Genomic DNA, 18301 nt, shown 5'->3' with positions numbered 1-18301 from the left:
TCCCTACTCAGCTTCCATTGACCCTGGGTGGGTGAGTTCAGTCTGTCAGTTGGCCTCCACTCATCCCACCCTAGCTGGGCCATGGGTCCTCGCTACTGCACCCTACAGCCTCACTAGCACTGGGCAGCGGTGAAATTCCCAGCTCTCTCCACTAGGTTTCCCCTGATGCCACCTCAGCAGGAAGAGGGGTACGTGTGCTTTGCTATCTCCCAGCAGAAACGAGACCCCCATCCCCCACCCGGTCTTCTCTGATACCATCAGCACTGTCCCCGCTGATGAGTTTGGAGAGAATAAAAGTCTAGATTCGCCATCTGACCTTTGACAGCAAAGGTGAAGGTGGTGGGGGCTGCAGTGTTCTAAGTGTTCTGTCTAGCGGGCTGTCCCTCTCTTGGTCTTTTGGCCAGAGAGCAGGCTTTTCTGGGGGCTTTTTGTCTGAGCCTCTTGGTGTTGCTAGATACTGGCTTCTCTAAGCCCAGTCTGGAGGCACAAGAAAACCCATGGAACTCAGCTCTGTGCCATTTCTCAGGTCCCGACAAACCCAGTCAGTCTACTTTATCCTCTCCACCTTTCAGTCTTGTATTTGTTTGACACATAATGTCCAGTGTTTTTAGCTGTGATTAAGAGGATAGGAAAAGTACACCTTCTTCATCTTCCCATAAGTTCAAAGCCATAGATCGCCTTGTGTCTCAAATTGTATGCCTTGTTTTAAAATGGAAACAAGGAAGTCTTGCTTTATACACAGTGAAGAACTTCCAAGTTGGTGAACACGGGGGATCCAGGAAGAGTGGTGCACTGGAGGGCGTGGATGCCCCATGCCTGACCCCATGCCTGGCCCTGTGCACCTCTCCCATCTGAGAAAGTTCCTGAGTTATGTCCTTTTACAACAAACCAGTGACCTAGTAAGTGAAACACACAGAAACACATATCCACACAGACACAAAACATTCAAATTGGCCGACTAGTTCTGTGTTTAGGGTTAAAATTTTGAAATCCATTAATTTATTAAAATCATCATTTATTTTGTGTAGCATTTTGTACACAAAATTTAACTCTCAAATCTATAAAAAGGACACTTAAAATATGAATAAGATAATTGTATTTTTAAACTAAAATTGTTGTTTTTTTCAACCTTTCATTGCCCTCACTTTTTTGATGTTCTATTTGTCAAAGCCAGTCACAAGGTCAACCCAGAATCAAGTTGAGGGTAGACTTAACCTCTGGATGGGAGAATGAGAAAGGATTTCTGGCAGTCTTGAATCCATCACACCTTATTTCACTTGCAAATGTGGCTATACACTGTAATATTCAGCTTCCCTAAAAAGTATCAGTGAATGGAACTATATGGATTTGTCGCTTCAAATATTTAGTGGAATAAAATGGATATAAATAATCCAACTAAGTTAAACACCCAGCTCAGAATGAAATCCATAGAAGAGCTCAGTGGTTAAGAACATGACTTCTATGGTTCTACAAACTTGAGTCCCCTCCCCCACTCTCCAAAGGACTGGTTCTTTTTGTCATAAAGCCTCAGTTTAAATGTTACGTCCTTGAAAAGGCTGGCTTCCCCTGACCGCTACTAGTCACAGCACTTGATGGTCCTTGCCACGTCTGTACTTAGACCTTCGTTGTGGTTTTCTCATTCCATGAATCTGCCCCCACTGTGCCATCACCACCACGCGGGTTCACTTCTGTATTTGTAGGGCCTACCATGTGGCCTGACATGAATACATCCTCACATGGTTTATGAATGTGTAAGTGAATGAGTGAACACATCACCCCTGACTAGCTGTGTAACCTTGGTCAAGTCACCTGGAGACACCTTCCTAAGGCTTAGTTTTGTCATCTTCAAAGCACTCATTTCACCAAGGCATTCGTCAGAGATATGTCAGGTTCGGGGACGGGCTCGGTACTGGGAATACACTAGTGGACAAAATAGACTTGGCCCCTACCTTCAGGTTGCTTAGAGCTGAGTTTTAAGATAGGCATTAAAAACAGAATCTCATAACTTATCACAGAAATCATAAATTATGATGAGTACTGTGAAAGAGAGACGCAATATTATAAGGAGACCAGATATCAGCTAGAATTAGCAATGTCATTTTGAGAAACTGGCATTTAAATTGAGACTGAAGACTTAATAAGCGATAACCATGTGGAAAACGGAGGGGGGTTCCTAGCATGTGCCAAAGTCCTGAGCTGGGAATGACGCTGTTGTCAGAGACATTAGAAACAGGCAATGTGGCTACAACATGTTGAAAATGGGGAGAATGGTGCAAGACAAGTGGGAGATGGGCTTACATTCTGTTCTTTTATATTTGGGTTTTATTCTAAAATAAATATGAAGCTGTTTAAACGTTTAAAGCACACAAGTGACCCTAGATTTGCATTAACAATCAGTGTGGCTGCTGTGTGAAAAATACATGGGAAGTCAGTGACCAGGAATGGGGCAGTTACTGAAGTCGTCTAGGCAATAAATGAAGACAGCTAAGCCTGCAGGGCAGATGGAAAGATTTGGAGGTAGGGGAGCAGGCAGGGAAGAGAGTGGTGTCCAGGAGAACCCTCACTCCTGAGGAAATGGTAGGTGAAACGGCAGTCAGGCACTGACAGGTGGCAGCAGATTCAGAGAAGACATCAAGAACTAAACAGTGAACATATTGAGCTCGCAATGCCTCCAAGTATCTAAAATACAAGGAGGCAGGAGGTGTGCAGGTCTGGAGATGAAGAGCGCTGGGCTGTGTTTATAAATCGGGCAGAAGTCTACATTTAAAATAAAAATGGGCATTCTGACCACATCAGGCCTCCAGGTGCAAAGCCTTATCCTACTACTCCTTTTCAAGAAGGAACAAAGAAGCTTATAATGAATATTACTGGTGAAACAGGAAACAAAACTGACAGTCCCTTAAATGACATATGGAAACATTATTTTTGACTGAAAAATGACAAATCTTTTGATAAAACTCAGATCTGAAAATTTTGGGCTATAGAAATTAGAGATGATTGAAATAAAAGCATAAATAAAAACTCACAAGGCCAGAATGTGTAATTGGTAGAATTTTATGCAGAAAACAAAGATTCTACTGATACTAAATTTGATAAATCTGACTAACAAATCTATATTGTTAAACAGTTCATGTGACCCCCACTGAAGAGTATTTCAGTAAATTTTTTTAATGAAAACATTTTAAAACTGTGCTCTATATAAAACAGCCAAGAAATCAAACTGACTTAATGGAATCTTCTGCAGAAATTATATTCTTCATGAAAATAGAGGAAGGTGGCTATACTTCTCTTTCTTAGTGATTACTCGTATTAATAACTTCATAAAGCATCTCAGCTGCCAAAATCGTTAAGAGCAATTTACCATAGTTCCCTTGCAGTTTATAAGGTATGTTTCAGAAAGGAAAGAAAACATCAGAACCCTGTGTGAAAGCTGTCCTGATGGGCCTTGAAGAAATAAGGAGACTCTATCATTTAGACACTTAAGTCAAGCAAATTAACACTGTAACCGGCTTCTCTTTCCTGTCTTAAGAACTTCAGCAACAGAAGCGTTCTGCTAAGTGTGAACTGGATAGCTAGTGCGCAGCCCCATGGGTCTACAAGTTGGTCTCACCGTATGTACACGTTGCTACCAACCTTCATTTAACCTCGGCTGACGTTCTCCCTTAACCTCATACGTCTGGCCTTTCCAGCCACTGCACCTTCACTAGGAAATCAGCAGCCTTCTTCACAACTAATTTTATAACCCCACCTTCTAGCTTTCACTGAGCCTTTAGGCCCTCCTTCGTTTCCACCACCCAAGTGTTTTCTGGGTTTTGCTTGCCTTCATCACTTCACAAACTAGTCTACACACTGGTCATTTTTCCCCATTGATCGATTTCCAACCAAGTATACATTCTAAATTATTACAAATTATAAATCTGGAAGAGGTTTTGGTTCCCCCAAACGTGGCATCAAATGGAGGTTTTTCGTACTGAGTGGTTTTACTGTTTTGTAACTTTCTAAACGCGTGAAGTCCTAGCTCAAAGATGGGTTCATAACGCCTCTGCCATACTCTGCATTGTTAACACAAAGATCACCTGGCTAATTCAAGTTCGGCCTCAAGCATTCTTCCAAAATTACGTCTGTGGGCTCCACTAGCTCTAACGTCTCTTAAACTACTTTTTTTCTGTTGCTAATCTCTCTGTCACAATTTTTTTCCTGAAACCTGTTTTATATCTTACGTCTCTCCTTTCCTGTCCTACACCTTCAACCCAGCAGGCGTCACTGGAGCCAGCATCACTTCCTTTCCCACCAGACCACTCATGGAGAACCAGCCCTTGGCCCTATGACTAGAGCATCTATTGGTCCCCCTCACACCATGGGTCAGTTAGTGTAGGGCTTAATTAAACATCTGATAACGAGTTCAGGGTTTTTTCAGGTTGACATCATGAAAAGAGGGGCAAGGGAGCTGCAGGTGTCTGCAAAAGGACTATTAAGTGATGTAGCGTGGAATCTAGGCTGGGACAGGAGTGCACACAGAAAGAACTAAGGGACACACGGAGGTGGGGGGAGGGCCGCAGGCCACCTGAGGGGATGTTCCTACAGAGGGTTGCTGTGAGACTCAAATGCATCAGAAAAAGTCACTGATGCTCCCCGTATCCATGTCAGGTAGTTTCCAAGTATCCAACAGGCAAACTTTAGTAAACGGGTCATAGAACTATGAAGAGAAAGAAAATTCTTCACTCTAAAAATCAGCCCCTTTCGCTGCTATGCACTGTTTCACCTAAGTACTACAATAAAAGCCTGAAATTCTAAAAGGTAATTATTTTCCTTCAAAATTTCCTTACTAACCCAACACTATAAACCAGTGTTTATATCACATTAAACAGTTTTATATGAATAAAAAGTCCTACTGCGTTTTAAAAACATTTACTTTCAATAAAGTATAGTCTCCTCCAAAAATCCAACCTCCTTATCCTATCATTCAGATAAATAGATTTAATAAAAACTCCTGCCCTTGGCACATGCTGCCACATCACCCTCTACAGACAAAACATCCCTCAGAATTTCATACCAGTAGGATTTTTAAACAGTTTTCTTTTAGCAAGAGAAAAACTTGTTTAATGAGTTCATTTCATGAATGTGAATCATACGCACAAGACTGATTAAAGGGGGCGGCCGGATGGCTCATTCGGTTAGAGCGGGAACTCTCAACAACAAGGTTGCCAGTTCGATTCCTGCATGGGATGATGGGCTGCGCCCCCTGCAACTGAAGATTGAAAACTGCAACTAGACTCAGAGGTGAGCTGCGCCCTCCACAACTAGACTGAAGGACAAAGACTTGGAGCTGATGGGCCCTGGAGAAACACACTGTTCCCCAATATTCCCCAATAAAAATATAAATTTAAAAAAAAGAAGACTAAAGAATATAATCTGCATGGGCACTAAAAAATATATTTGACTGAATCCCCACAGATGCTCAGTGAATTTTTAATAACACTTTGTTGTGAAAGCACTTAGTGAATTCCTGGCTGAAACTCCAAAGTAATTCAACAGCTGGGCAGAATCAACGGAGAGGCAACCTCAGAAAGCTCTTGTCAGTCTTAACCTGCTGAAAATGTTTTGTCATTGATATCTAGCTGAAGGCACAGAACACATGCTCATCAATCCTGTGAATGACACTGACCTGGGGACATCACTAAAAGGAAAATAACGAAGATTTTTTAAAGATTTGAATAGTTCAGAGAATGAGCTCAAAATCTACGATGAAATTGAATGTAAAATCGTGCCCTTGGAGAAACCAAGACGACAATTCAGAGAGCTCTTAGTATCACCTAGTGGGGAGAGAAATTAGGGCTGGTAGCTCAAGGCACATGCAAAGCCAGGGAACAGCCGAACAATACCACTCAGGAACGCAATGCCACTCAGGAACGAGGTCTGCAAGAGGATGCCGGAGGAAGGAAGCAGGCACACTTTGCAAAGACGGCCTGTGCGAGGATTTTGCCAGAATGCGGGACACGTATTACAAGAGAACCTTCTCAGAAACAAACGCGGAATGGAAACGGGAAGTTCCTTGCTCAAGGTCGCACCGCTGTCACTGGATGTGGCCCTTGTTCATGATCCGCCTGTCCCCGGGGACAGTACTAACAGAAATGAGGAGTAACGGTCACCTCGGCCAGACACTGCACAAGGGCCTGGCAGCCCAAAATGTGACCGGAGATGCCAGGGACAGCGAAGGTGCGTGCAGGGCTGCTCTGCAGGGCTGCTCAGGAAGGGGCGAGGACGAAGGACCTGGGGTCATAGTTTATTCACAGGTAGGTAATTCCGGAGACCCTTCTATCGTCAAACGTCAAGACCAACGCACTGGGCTTAAAGGGCGCCGGTTTAAACCTAAACACGGAAACTTCCAAACCAGCATCCCCGCGCCGGGCCGAGAGGCGCCGTGGGGAGCCGGCTCGCCCGGCTTCCCATCACCTACCCACGCCGCGCGTGCAGTGGGGGCGCGTAACCCCCGGAAAGACCACCCTAACCGACGCCCGCGGCGCCGGAAGGCCAGGCATCGCTTCGGAGCTCTCCACACCCGCCCCGGCCCTCCTCTGCGGCGGGGAAGGAGAGCGAGTCAGAGGGCGAGGACTCCAGGGGCGCGCCGGGCGGGTGGGGTGGGGTCGAACTCGACGAGACGCCTTGTGCTCGGGAAGGCGTGGGGAGGCTGGCCCCCCACAAGCACGCTCCCACCCAGGGCGAGGCCACTGCCGCCGACACCCGGGCAGCCGGTCCCGGAAGGAAGATGGCGGCCCGGCACTCACCGGTCACTCCGCCGCCGAGCCCACCGCACTGGCCAGCCGGGTCGTGAGCTGCCGCCCGTCGCTTCCCAGTCACACGACGCCCGGAACGCACGCTGAGGCGCAGGTCACAGATTCTCAGCCCTGACGCGGCCCTACTACCCGGCAGCCTCACAACCCGCACTTCCGGCGTCACCGGAAGTCCCGGCCACTATCTCGGCCCGGGCTACCGGAAGTCACGCCTGGCGGCCTGAAGGTCCGCCCTGCCAACTCCCGGGCCGCCGGAAGTCCCACCCAGCCGCACCCGAACCGTCGGAAGTTCCATCCAGGCTCCGCCCCTCATCGGAAGTCGCCCCGGCCTCCGCCAGCGCCAGAAATTCCGCCCCGCGCCGGAAGTTCCTTGTGAGCCTCCGACCTGCGCCGGAAGGCCCGTGGGTCCGCCCGCAACACTGGGGCCTGGGCTCGCATTGGAGCTTTGAGCCGGTCGCGGAACGGGCGGTCTCACGATGTTGTTCCTCTTCCCCCGTGACCACTGGGCCCTCGTCCACGGCTCTCCTCTGAGGACGCCCGGCGCGGTCCCTGAGGCTCTGGGGTGTGACGCCTCAGGTACTCACCGCGGCGGGGTCGTGCGGGCGCCCCGGGCCCACATGCTCACGTGCATCGCCCCGCAGTCCCCTGGGCTCGTGGCTGGCGCCGTCCTCCCGTCCTGGCGGCGGGCGGAGGTTGGGAGAGAGGCTGGCTGCAGCTCGGAGCCCAGCCGAGATAGAGCTATTAATATTTCAGCTTATCTGCAGAAGGTGACTCAGCCAGTGTCCTTTCTGAAGTCTCTTCACCATTGGCTAACAAGAAAGACGAAGTCAGCTGCTCGCTGCGAAAGGAGGGCCTGAACGGCTTTCTTGTCTTTCATCTGGGCTGGAAATCTGCAAATAGACGAGGCTAGCTGCAGCGGGGCTTGTGGAGCTCACCTGCAGTGATCAGAAGCAGGGAAGCATTTTTGTCCCATGTGGATCACCTTTCCTGCGCCTTCCTTTAAAAAAATAAAGCCCAGCATTCGAATTCAAGGAGCACTAATACTGTTGCACATGTAACGTATTTGGGGACCCAAATAACCAAAAAGCATGTAGAATAAAATCTGAAATTATTCCTTCATTAAGTATAATAAAAGCTTATCATTGGAAACAATTCTGTAAGTCTGAGACTTTCACACTTGGAGGTTGTGGCAAATGTCGTAGCGTGGAATTAACTCCTGGTCCTTAACAAAAGGTGAAAACATTCACAGACTCTACAAAGTGGGAGAGCAAAGGAAGTTTTTATTAAAGTTAGGGCAGAGAGAAAATGCCCATGGCAGCGTCCAGTGATGATGGCTGCATCAGGTACTCAGGTAATAAGCAGCAGCGTGGGTGGGTGGGGGAGTGCGTTGTCACCACAGCAGAGTCTGGTAGGGATAGCTGCATCTAACTTCAGGTTAGCTTTTTCTTATGCAGGAAAGGGGAGTTGGTTAGGCAGCTTTGATTGCTTCCTCGGATCTGGTCTGTTTGAAGAGTATGTTATCTCTGGCCTGGGACTTGAATGTGTGACCAGTAAAAACTGCAGGGGAGTTGTCAATTGGGGTCCAGTGTCCAGTGTCCCGGCACCTGAGGATTAAGAAATTGCTCTTTTCAGGATGTTGTTAGTGAAGTATGGGTAGCCTTGAGAAAGGGAACAAAGCAGGGTTCTTCAGTTAATCATTGAGAGAAGCAAAGAGAAAACAGATGAATATCAGGATGGATCAAACTGCAAACAAACTTAAGTCTAATTACAGGGAGCTAGATATTGAGCTATATGGTGAGTCACACTGCCAACTAGTTAAGTCTAACTGCATTACTGATTCCCTGAATTTCACCCTTACAACTAACATGCAAGTAACATTTTATTTAGCACCTAATGTGCACAAGGCATTTGTGGGGACAGAGCCAGGAGTTCAGTTTCCAGGCTCTCAACCTCACGTGGAAAGGTGCTGGCTCAGGTAGTAAATGGCCATCAACTGTGATTGCATGGCCATCAGCTGTGGCTAGTTGGCCGTCAGCTGTAACCAGTGAGTCATTGCCCATTAATATAACTGCTGTGGCTACGCTAGCAGAAAATGGGGGGCTAGCAAGAAGATGGTGGCTGGCAAGCGCGGATGGCAGTTAGGATGGCGGGTTGCAGACAGTGTGGATCCAGCCTCCAGTGAGACTATAGTGCCGCCAGCGAGAATATAGTAGTATGACTCCTCTACCTATGGCTACATGGGTGTTCCTTTTTGGCCTCACCATATCCTGCGTTCTTATGTGGGGAGGGAGAGCTGAGACCCCGCAGGCCGCCCCGCATGACACATGGCACAGCGAGCAGGGTCTCCCGCCTGACAACCCGCATGACAGCATTCTGCTGGGCATGGTCACTAACAGCTTTGTGAACCACAGTATCATCTTCAACTAACTCACATGCTTAATATGTGGTTTTATTTTGCAACACAGTCTCCATGAAACAGGATATTGTTAATTGAGGTAATTTTTCTTTGCTATATTTAGGATTCCCCAAAAGTCAATAAATGAGTGCGTAATGAGACGTCACAAAACCAAGAAGGGAAAGGAATCGCCACTTGGAGGACCTACTCGGTGCCAGGCACTCTAATATTTGGTGACTTCTGTAATCATCAAAACAATTCTAAAGTAGAAATTATTCTAAGTTGAATTGTAATCAAACATGAGAATGTTAAAATAACTGCAAAATTCAAAAAGCTATTGTCATGCAGGGTGTCATGCGGGGTCTCAGCTCCCACTCCCCACATAAGAACGCAGGACATGGTGAGGCCAAAAAGGAACACCCACGGAGGCACAGGTAGGGGAGTCATACCACTATATTCTTGTTTGTGGCTGGGTTGGTGTGGGGACAGAGCCAGGAGTGCAGTTTCCAGGCTCTAGGCCACACGTGGAAAGGTGCTGGCTCAGGTAGAATGGCCATCAACTGTGATTGGATGGCCATCAGCTGTGGCTAGTTGGCCATCAGCTGTAACCAGTGAGCCATTGGCCACTAATATAACTGCCATGGCTACGTTGGCAGAGAATGGGGACTAGCAAGAAGATGGTGGCTGGCAAGCACGGATTGCATTTAGCATGGTGGAGTGTGGGTTGCGGATAGTGTGGCTCCTGCTTCCTGTGTCTCCAACCCAGTCACCAGCGAGAATATAGTGGTGTGACTCCCCTATCTATGGCTCCGTTGGTGTTCTTTTTTAGCCTCACCATATCCTACGTTCTTATTTGGGGAGTGGGACTTGAGACCCCGCATGATAGTTGGAGACACAGGAAGCAGGAGCTACATGATCTGCAACCTGCCGTCCGCTTTTCTGCCAACCAACCAACCCCACTTGCTAGCTGCAGTCGACCGTGCTAACAGCAATCCGCGCTTGCTAGCTCAGCCACCCTCTTCTTGCTAGCCCCCATCTGCTGCTAGCGGAGCCACAGCAGTTATCTTGGTGGCCAATGGCTCACTGGTTACAGCTGACGGCCAACTAGCCACAGCTGACAGCCATCCAATCACAGTCGATGGCCATTTACTACCTGAGCCAGCACCTTTCCACGTGAGGCTGAGAGCCTGGAAACTGCACTCCTGGCTCTGTCCCCACAGCTATTCTGCGGTGGCGCAAAGATGAGATCAAACCCCAGAGATGCATCAAAGCCCATCTTTGCGCCATGCATCATTTCTTTGATAAAGCTGTTGACAAAATACCACAAACTTCAGTGGCTTAAGCAATAGCAATTTACTAGGAGTCCAACGTACACGTGCCATCAGAATTGGTTTCTTATGAGCTGTGAAGGAGGATGTCCCATGCCTGTCTCTTAAGTGCTGGTGGTTTGCCAGTAATCTGGCACCCTCGGCTTGTGGACGCCATAACTCCAGTCTTCACGTGGCATGTCCCTGTGTGCAGGTCTGTCCCTTCACTTGGCATTCTCTTTATAACATTGTGGGGACAGAGCCCCAGAAAGCAGTTTCCAGGCTCTCGGCCTCACATAGAAAGGTGCTGGCTCAGGTAGTAAATGGCCATCGACTGTGATCAAATGGCCAGCAGCTGTGGCTAGTTGGCCGTCAGCTGTAACCAGTGAGCCATTGGGCACTAATATAACTGCCGTGGCTACGGAGGGAAGTCGAGGAGAGAGGAGGAGAGGAGGAGACTGAAGGAGAGTGGAGGAGAGTGGAGGAGAGTCGGTCGGTTGGCTGCAAAGTGGACAGCAGGTCGCACGTCGTGTAAACCCAGCCTCCAGTGAGACCATAGTGGTATGACTTCCCTACCTATGGCTCCGTGCATGTTCCTTTTTGGCCTAGCCATATCCTGCGTTCTTGTGTGGGGAGCGGGACCAGAGACCCTGCCTGACACCCCGCACGACACTGGGTGTGGGGACAGAGCCCCAAAAAGCAGTTTCCAGGCTCTCGGCCTCACATAGAAAGGTGCTGGCTCAGGTAGTAAATGGCCATCGACTGATCAAATGGCCATCAGCTGTGGCTAGTTGGCCGTCAGCTGTAACCAGTGAGCCATTGGGCACTAATATAACTGCCGTGGCTAGGCTAGCAGAAAAAGGGGGAGCTAGCAAGAAGATGGTGGCTGAGCCTGCGAGCGGCGCAGTGAGGGTTGAGAATTGTGTGGCTCCTGGTTCCTGTGTCTCCAACCCAGCCGCCAGTGAGAATATAGTGGTGTGACTCCCCTACCTATGGCTCCGTGGGTGTTCCTTTTTGGCCTCACCATGTCCTGCGTTCTTGTGTGGGGAGCGGGAGCTGAGACCCCGCAGGCCGCCCCGCACGACAAACATTGTAGAGAATTAGGGGCCTATCCGCTACTGCATTATGGCTTCATCCTAACCAATCACATCTGCAACAGCCCTATTTCACAATAAGGTCACATTCTGAGGTTCTGGGGATTAGAACTTCAACATATGAATGGGGGCATAACACACTGTATCCTGAAATAACTCTTCGTTTAATCAAAAAGAAAACCCACCAAATGTCTATTACATTGTTTTGTACACCTGAAACTAATTTTAAAAAAAACCACTAAGCTAGCCTCAGTTGTAAAAGTTTGTGAGTGCCATACTAGTACCCAATTACATACGTACAAGAAATGGAGGGAGTAGCTTCCCATAAAACAACTCCCTGCTTTGTCATATGCCCATCTGTCATGCAGGGTCTCTGGTCCTGCTCTCCACATAGGAATGCAGGATATAGTGAGGGCAGAAAGGAACACCCACGGAGCCATGGATAGGGGAGTCATACCACTATATTCTCGCTGGCTGGCGACTGGGTTAGAAACACAGGAAGCAGGAGCCACACGATGCGCAATCCACCATCCGCTTCTCTGCCAACCAACCTCCCAACCTCCCAACCTCCCAACCTACCAACCAACCAACCTACCTACCAACCAACCAACCAACCAACCTACCAACCTACCAACCTACCAACCAACCTACCAACCAACCAACCTACCTACCTACCTACCAACCAACCAACCAACCAACCTACCAACCAACCAACCAACCTACCAACCTACCAACCTACCAACCAACCAACCTACCTACCAACCAACCAACCAACCAACCTACCAACCTACCAACCTACCAACCAACCTACCAACCAACCAACCTACCTACCTACCAACCAACCAACCAACCAACCAACCAACCAACCAACCAACCAACCTACCAACCAACCAACCAACCAACCTACCAACCAACCAACCAACCTACCAACCTACCAACCAACCAACCTACCTACCTACCTACCAACCAACCAACCAACCAACCTACCTACCTACCTACCAACCAACCAACCTACCAACCAACCAACCAACCTACCAACCTACCAACCAACCAACCAACCAACCAACCTACCAACCAACCAACCTACCTACCTACCTACCAACCAACCAACCAACCAACCTACCAACCAACCAACCAACCTACCAACCTACCAACCAACCAACCAACCTACCTACCTACCTACCTACCAACCAACCAACCTACCAACCTACCAACCTACCAACCTATCTACCTACCTACCTACCTAGCAGCGTAGCCACGGCAGTTATATTAATGGCCAATGGCTCACTGGTTACAGCTGACGGCCATCCAGTCACAGTTGACAGCCATTTACTACCCAAGTGAGCACCTTTCCACGTGAGGTCGAGAGCCTAGAAACTGCTCTTTGGGACTCTGTCCCCACACCATCATGCAAAATGCATACATTTACTCCCCATCTGGAGGGAAATAAAGCTAAATTTAGTAAGATTTGATTATGAGCGTGGTTTGAAAGGTAAATGAAGTTTTCTGGGTATGTGATCATGTGCTCCAAACACCGAGGTATTTATGCTACGGGATTCCAAGCTGGTTGACAGGTTGCTGTCTAATCATTCTCAAGTCATTCTATATGTGTGTCACATATGAGATTATATTATATGTATGTATGTATGTGTTTTTTTCTTGAGGAACTCTGTATTTAGCACTTCGTTCAGATCCCTGCTCCTCAGGGATGTTCTATAACTTATTTTTAAATGGCATATTCCATCACTACCCCTTAACCATAATTTTATTTTTTTTCACAGTACTTATCACCTCCTGACATTATTTGTGTTTATTTGTTTACTGTTTCACCCACTAGAATGTAAACTCTATAAAAGCAGCAACTTTATTTTGTTTACTGCTATGTTCCCATAACCTAGAAAAGTACCTGGCACAGTATGCACCCCAAAAAATGCTGGCTAAAGGGATGTGGGGACAGAGTCCAAGACAGCGGTTTCCAGGCTCTCAGCCTCATGTGAAAAGGTGCTGGCTTGGGTAGTAGATGGCCATCAGCTGTGATTAGATGGCCATCCATTGTAACCAGTTAGCCATTAGCCACTAATATAACTGCCATGGCTACGCTGGCAAGGGGGTTGGTTGGTTGGCAGAGAAGCGGATGGTGGATTGCAGATCGCATTGATACTACTTCCTGTGTCTTACCCAGCCCCCAGTGAGACTGGGGTGCAGGAAGACCCCTTGTTGGGGTACTGGCAGATGTTTGCTTTTGTGTCTCGACCAGCTGCCATCAAGAATATAGTGGTGAGGCCCCAATCTATGTGTCCATTGTTGTTCCTTTTTGGCCTCGCCATATTCTGTGTCCACCCGCCAAGAGCAGGACCAGAGACCCTGCATTACAAGGGTAAATAAATATTTGTACTCCTCATGAGCATATAGACTTCTGAATGGCAGAGGTCAAGTTTTTCAGTTCCTTTTGTCTACCAAATTGATCAGCTCTATGCAAGATAAGGAAACACTGTCAGCTGGAGTGTACATAGAATTGGCTGAACAACTGCTCAGTCTGTCTCCTATTCATACCTGTGCTCACTCGGATGTGCTCTGTGCTAGTTCATAGTTTCATGGAGCACAGCATCCAGTCTACACAATGAAACTTCACCAGCACTGACTTGCTGACCCAAGTCCCCTGTGCCTCGTCTATGACGCTGGAACAGGTTCTGACTTCTCCACCTCACAAAGCATTAGTCTCTGTATTAGGTTCCACCCGGTACATACTTGCCATCTTTTCTCCAGTTTTTATGTAGAGCTCATTATTCTGTGTCCTGTTCCTGTGCCGATCGAAAAGTGACAAGTATTCTAATCTCACAGTGAGTATATGTTTAGTCTTCAAACCGTTTTTATGAATAGGTTTGGTTCAGTTCTAGAAAAGGAGTGTTCATGATTTTTTTTTTAATTTAGCAGAAAAGGACTTATTTACATTTTACTGAACTGCATGTAGTTTATACCATAACCTAGTACACACATATACACATAAATATGTAATTCAAATTATCTTCACAATATTTACCCATCTAACGTGTTGTCCTCCGCTGTTTTCCTATTTAATTTTTTTAAATGCCAGTTATGACCCACTGAGTTGATTTCATGTCTCACTAATGAATCGTGACCCACAGATGGAAACTACTCTATTGCAGGGTATTAAATGGCCTAGAGAATCATTGGAAGGGGAGAAGAAACAAACTCTATCCTGTGCTACCAGGAACTGGACAGCCTAGAGAGCTGCCCACTCCAGAAGCACTCTGTCCGTATGACCCACCCTCACAAAAAAGATGCCTCATCAGTCCCACACTAGTGCATCTGATTGACAAAGCCTAAGCGACACCCAAAGCCTTGGAGCAAAGGAGTCTGGGAAGTACAGTAAAGGAAAGCACACCTAGAAGGTTGCAATAGATGTTAATCGAACTAAGCCACAGAAGCAGCCCCCTGCCCATGTTACATCGGCAGTGAAATGCTGCTTAAATATATTGACTCCAAGGTACCTGGGCTGGACAAACCCAGTGGCCTAAGCATCATTACATATATTTTATCCCTATTCAGTTGCATGTTTTCTTGGATACAGCCTATTATTACTACTTCAGTGAGGGGAAAAACAACCCGTACAATTTACTCGCTGTAATGAAATTCAGAGGAACAAACAACTGGAAATCCCCAAGTTATATTTCCTTTCACAAAACATATTCTGCCCAGTCCAGATAGGGTCTACCAAACGAATGATTAAAAAACAAACAAACAAACAAACAAACAAAAACTAAAAGTAAAGATTCTCTTCTTCCTACCCTCAAAGAAATCTTCAGATTAAAAAAAATAGTTTGGGGGGATCTGTAATTGATGTACATTTGATTTAAAAAATAAACTGTATTAGGTTACCATGCAGATTTATACAACAATTAAATGTAGAAAAACACCAGAAAGCAAAGCTCTATGTGATCCAAACACAGCACCCTTTCTTTGACCATAACAGAACCACATATTTTTAAAAGCTGAAGACATTAAGTTTACAGATGTGCGAAACAACACTAAATAAAAATTCTTTATTTTTAAGAAAAAGGCATGTTTTCTCATTTTCTATTCTTGCATAAATTTTGATTCTTTCCAGTGGAACCAAAACCTCCTGAACCCCTTTTAGTGTAATCTAAAACTTGAACTTCCTCTATTTCAGGGTAAAAAATCCGTTCACAAATGAGCTGTGCAATTCGATCACCCTTTTTGACTTCAAACTTTTCTTTGCCAAAATTAAACAGTACAACACCCATATTTCCTCTGTAATCTTCGTCTATGACACCAGCTCCTACATCTATGAAGTGTTTTGTAGCCAATCCAGAACGTGGAGCTACTCTTCCATAACACCCAGAAGGAAGAGCTATTTGAATGTCGGTTTTCACAAGGATTTTCTCCATAGGTGGTACTGTGTAATCATAGGCACTGTACAGGTCTGCCCGCGCAGACCCCTTCGTTGGGGCAGTGGCGTGCTCTGAGAGCCCGACAACGCCCAGAGCCCTATGCCGCCCTCCTCCGCAGGGCGTGGCCGCTTGCTGGGGGAGATGACAGGGGCCTCTTCAGAGCAAGGCATGGAAGAGCACAGTACAGGCGAGGAAGAGAGCACAGGGAAGAAAAGGGCGCAAAATGATGAGTGTTCATGATTTTGAATAAAGAAACAAATTTGATTTTTCTCATTATCGTGACACCGAGATTACAAAGTGAGGTAATTATTTGGGAGAAAAAAAGTTGGGCAACTTGACCCAAACATATACTGTAAACCTGTTCCAGATGATGTTAGAAAACTGCGTCCATTGATCAAATGTACATGTCAATGAAAAATAAAACACTATAAGTAGCTTATACAGGTCTCTAAGCCACACAGTTGACATCCTTTCATTTCTTTATCAGTACCACATAACTTGCATCCCCACAGGCATTTACATTCATAAAAATAACCGTGCCCAGTTACTGAGTTACCGTTATGCTTATGTGGGGACAGAGCCAGGAGAGCAGTTTTCAGGCTCTCGGCCTCACATAGAAAGGTGCTGGCTCAGGTAGTAAATGGCCATCAACTGTGATTGGATGGCCATCAGCTGTGATTAGTTGGCCGTCAACTGTAACCAGTGAGCCATTGGCCACTAATATAACTGCCGTGGCTACGCTAGCAGAAAATGGGGGGCTAGCAAGAAGATGGTGGCTGAGCTAGCAAGTGAGACTGGTGAAGGAAGACCCTTTGTTGGGGTGCAGGCGGATGTTTGCTTCCTGTGTGTCGTGCGGGGAACCCTGCTCGCTGCACCATTTGTCGTGCAGGGTGTCAGGCGGGGTCTCCGGGGTCTCTGCTCCAACTCCCCACACAAGAACGCAGGATATGGTGAAGCCAAAAAGGAACACCCACGGAGCCATAAGTAGGGGAGTCACACCACTATACTCTCACTGGTGGCTGGGTTGGAGACACAGGAAACAGGAGCCACACAATTCTCAACCCTCACTGTGCCGCTTGCAGGCTCAGCCACCATCTTCTCACTAGCCCCCATTTTCTGCTAGCGTAGCCATGGCAGTTATATTAGTGTCCAATGGCTCACTGGTTACAGCTGACGGCCAACTAGCCACAGCTGATGGCCATTTGATCACAGTTGACGGCCATTTACTACCTGAGCCAGCACCTTTCTATGTGAGGCCGAGAGCCTGGAAACTGCTTTTTGGGGCTCTGTCCCCACACTCCATCTCTACAGGGTCTCGCCTCACAATCTACGCGACAAGTGTCTTCCGCGAGGGGCCCTGTGCGAGGAGCCTGGAGGTGAATGTAATATTCTGGACACAGCCAGGGTTTCTCAGGGCACCACCGGTACTTCTGGGCACAGCCAGACTTCCTGGGCTTCTGTGGGGACAGAGCGCCAAAATCAGTTTCCAGGCTCTCGGCCTCACATAGAAAGGTGCTGGCTCAGGTAGTAAATGGCCGTCAACTGTGATCAAATGGCCATCAGCTGTGGCTAGTTGGCCGTCAGCTGTACCCAGTGAGCCATTAGCCATGAATATAACTGCCGTGGCTAGGCTAGCAGCAAATGGGGGCTAGCAAGAAGATGGTGGCTGAGTCTGCAAGCGGCACAGTGAGGGTTGAGAATTGTGTGGCTCCTGTTTCCTGTGTCTCCAACCCAGCCGCCAGCGAGAGTATAGAGATATGGCTCCCCTACCTATGGCTCCGTGGGTGTTCCTTTTTGGCCTCACCATGTCCTGCGTTCTTATGTGGGGAGTGGGAGCTGAGACCCTGCCAGACGCCCCGCACGACAGCTTCTTAGGGGACCACTAGTCTCCCCGGGCACAGCGAGGGCCTCTCAGGGCACTGCCACTCTCTCTGGCCCTCTCAGGGTACCGTGCTGGAACAACAGCAGCTCACAGTCAAGGTGCTTACATATTCTCGATGGCAGCTGGTCAAGACACAAAAAGCAAACATCCGCCAGTTCCACAACATGGTGGTATTTTCCCAAACAAACAGTCAAGCTGTCCATTAAATTAGGGATGGAAGGCAATTCCCCATAGTCCATAGTCATTCGCCAGGGCTGTCCTGGGGGTGAGGGATGACCTTGACCTCACCTGCATCTCCCATGGAGGACTCAGCAAGTGTTTCCTCCTGGGACTACAAGTCCTGCATCCGGGCTGCCTCAGCAAGCACTTCCCAGCCCACTGGGCCGCAATGACCTTCGC

At 47.5% G+C, this 18301-nt stretch overlaps 1 protein-coding gene and 1 pseudogene across 4 annotated transcripts in view; both read right to left on the bottom strand.

The window, feature by feature from the left end:
• Nucleotides 1–7547, bottom strand: part of WDR37 (WD repeat domain 37) — a 44044-nt gene extending 36497 nt beyond the window's left edge. The window contains exon 1 of one of the 3 annotated variants that reach the window (XM_033102144.1): nt 7376–7547. The gene's annotated coding sequence lies outside the window, so the exon portion shown is untranslated. Of the gene's footprint in view, nt 1–6785; nt 6947–7375 lie in introns of those variants that run through there. The other 2 variants (XM_033102143.1, XM_033102145.1) reach the window with 2 other exon arrangements.
• Nucleotides 7548–15677: 8130 nt separating this feature from the next.
• LOC117019941 (deoxyuridine 5'-triphosphate nucleotidohydrolase, mitochondrial-like) lies at nt 15678–16190 on the bottom strand (annotated as a pseudogene). The gene has a single exon (XR_004422599.1). The product of XR_004422599.1 is annotated as a deoxyuridine 5'-triphosphate nucleotidohydrolase, mitochondrial-like (transcript).
• Between the last annotated feature and the right edge of the window lie 2111 nt (nt 16191–18301).

Source organism: Rhinolophus ferrumequinum, unplaced genomic scaffold, assembly GCF_004115265.2.
Source record: "Rhinolophus ferrumequinum isolate MPI-CBG mRhiFer1 unplaced genomic scaffold, mRhiFer1_v1.p scaffold_109_arrow_ctg1, whole genome shotgun sequence".
Classification (NCBI taxonomy): domain Eukaryota; kingdom Metazoa; phylum Chordata; class Mammalia; order Chiroptera; family Rhinolophidae; genus Rhinolophus; species Rhinolophus ferrumequinum.
Note: the sequence above shows the minus strand (reverse complement) of the source record. Positions and strands in the feature narration are given on the sequence as shown.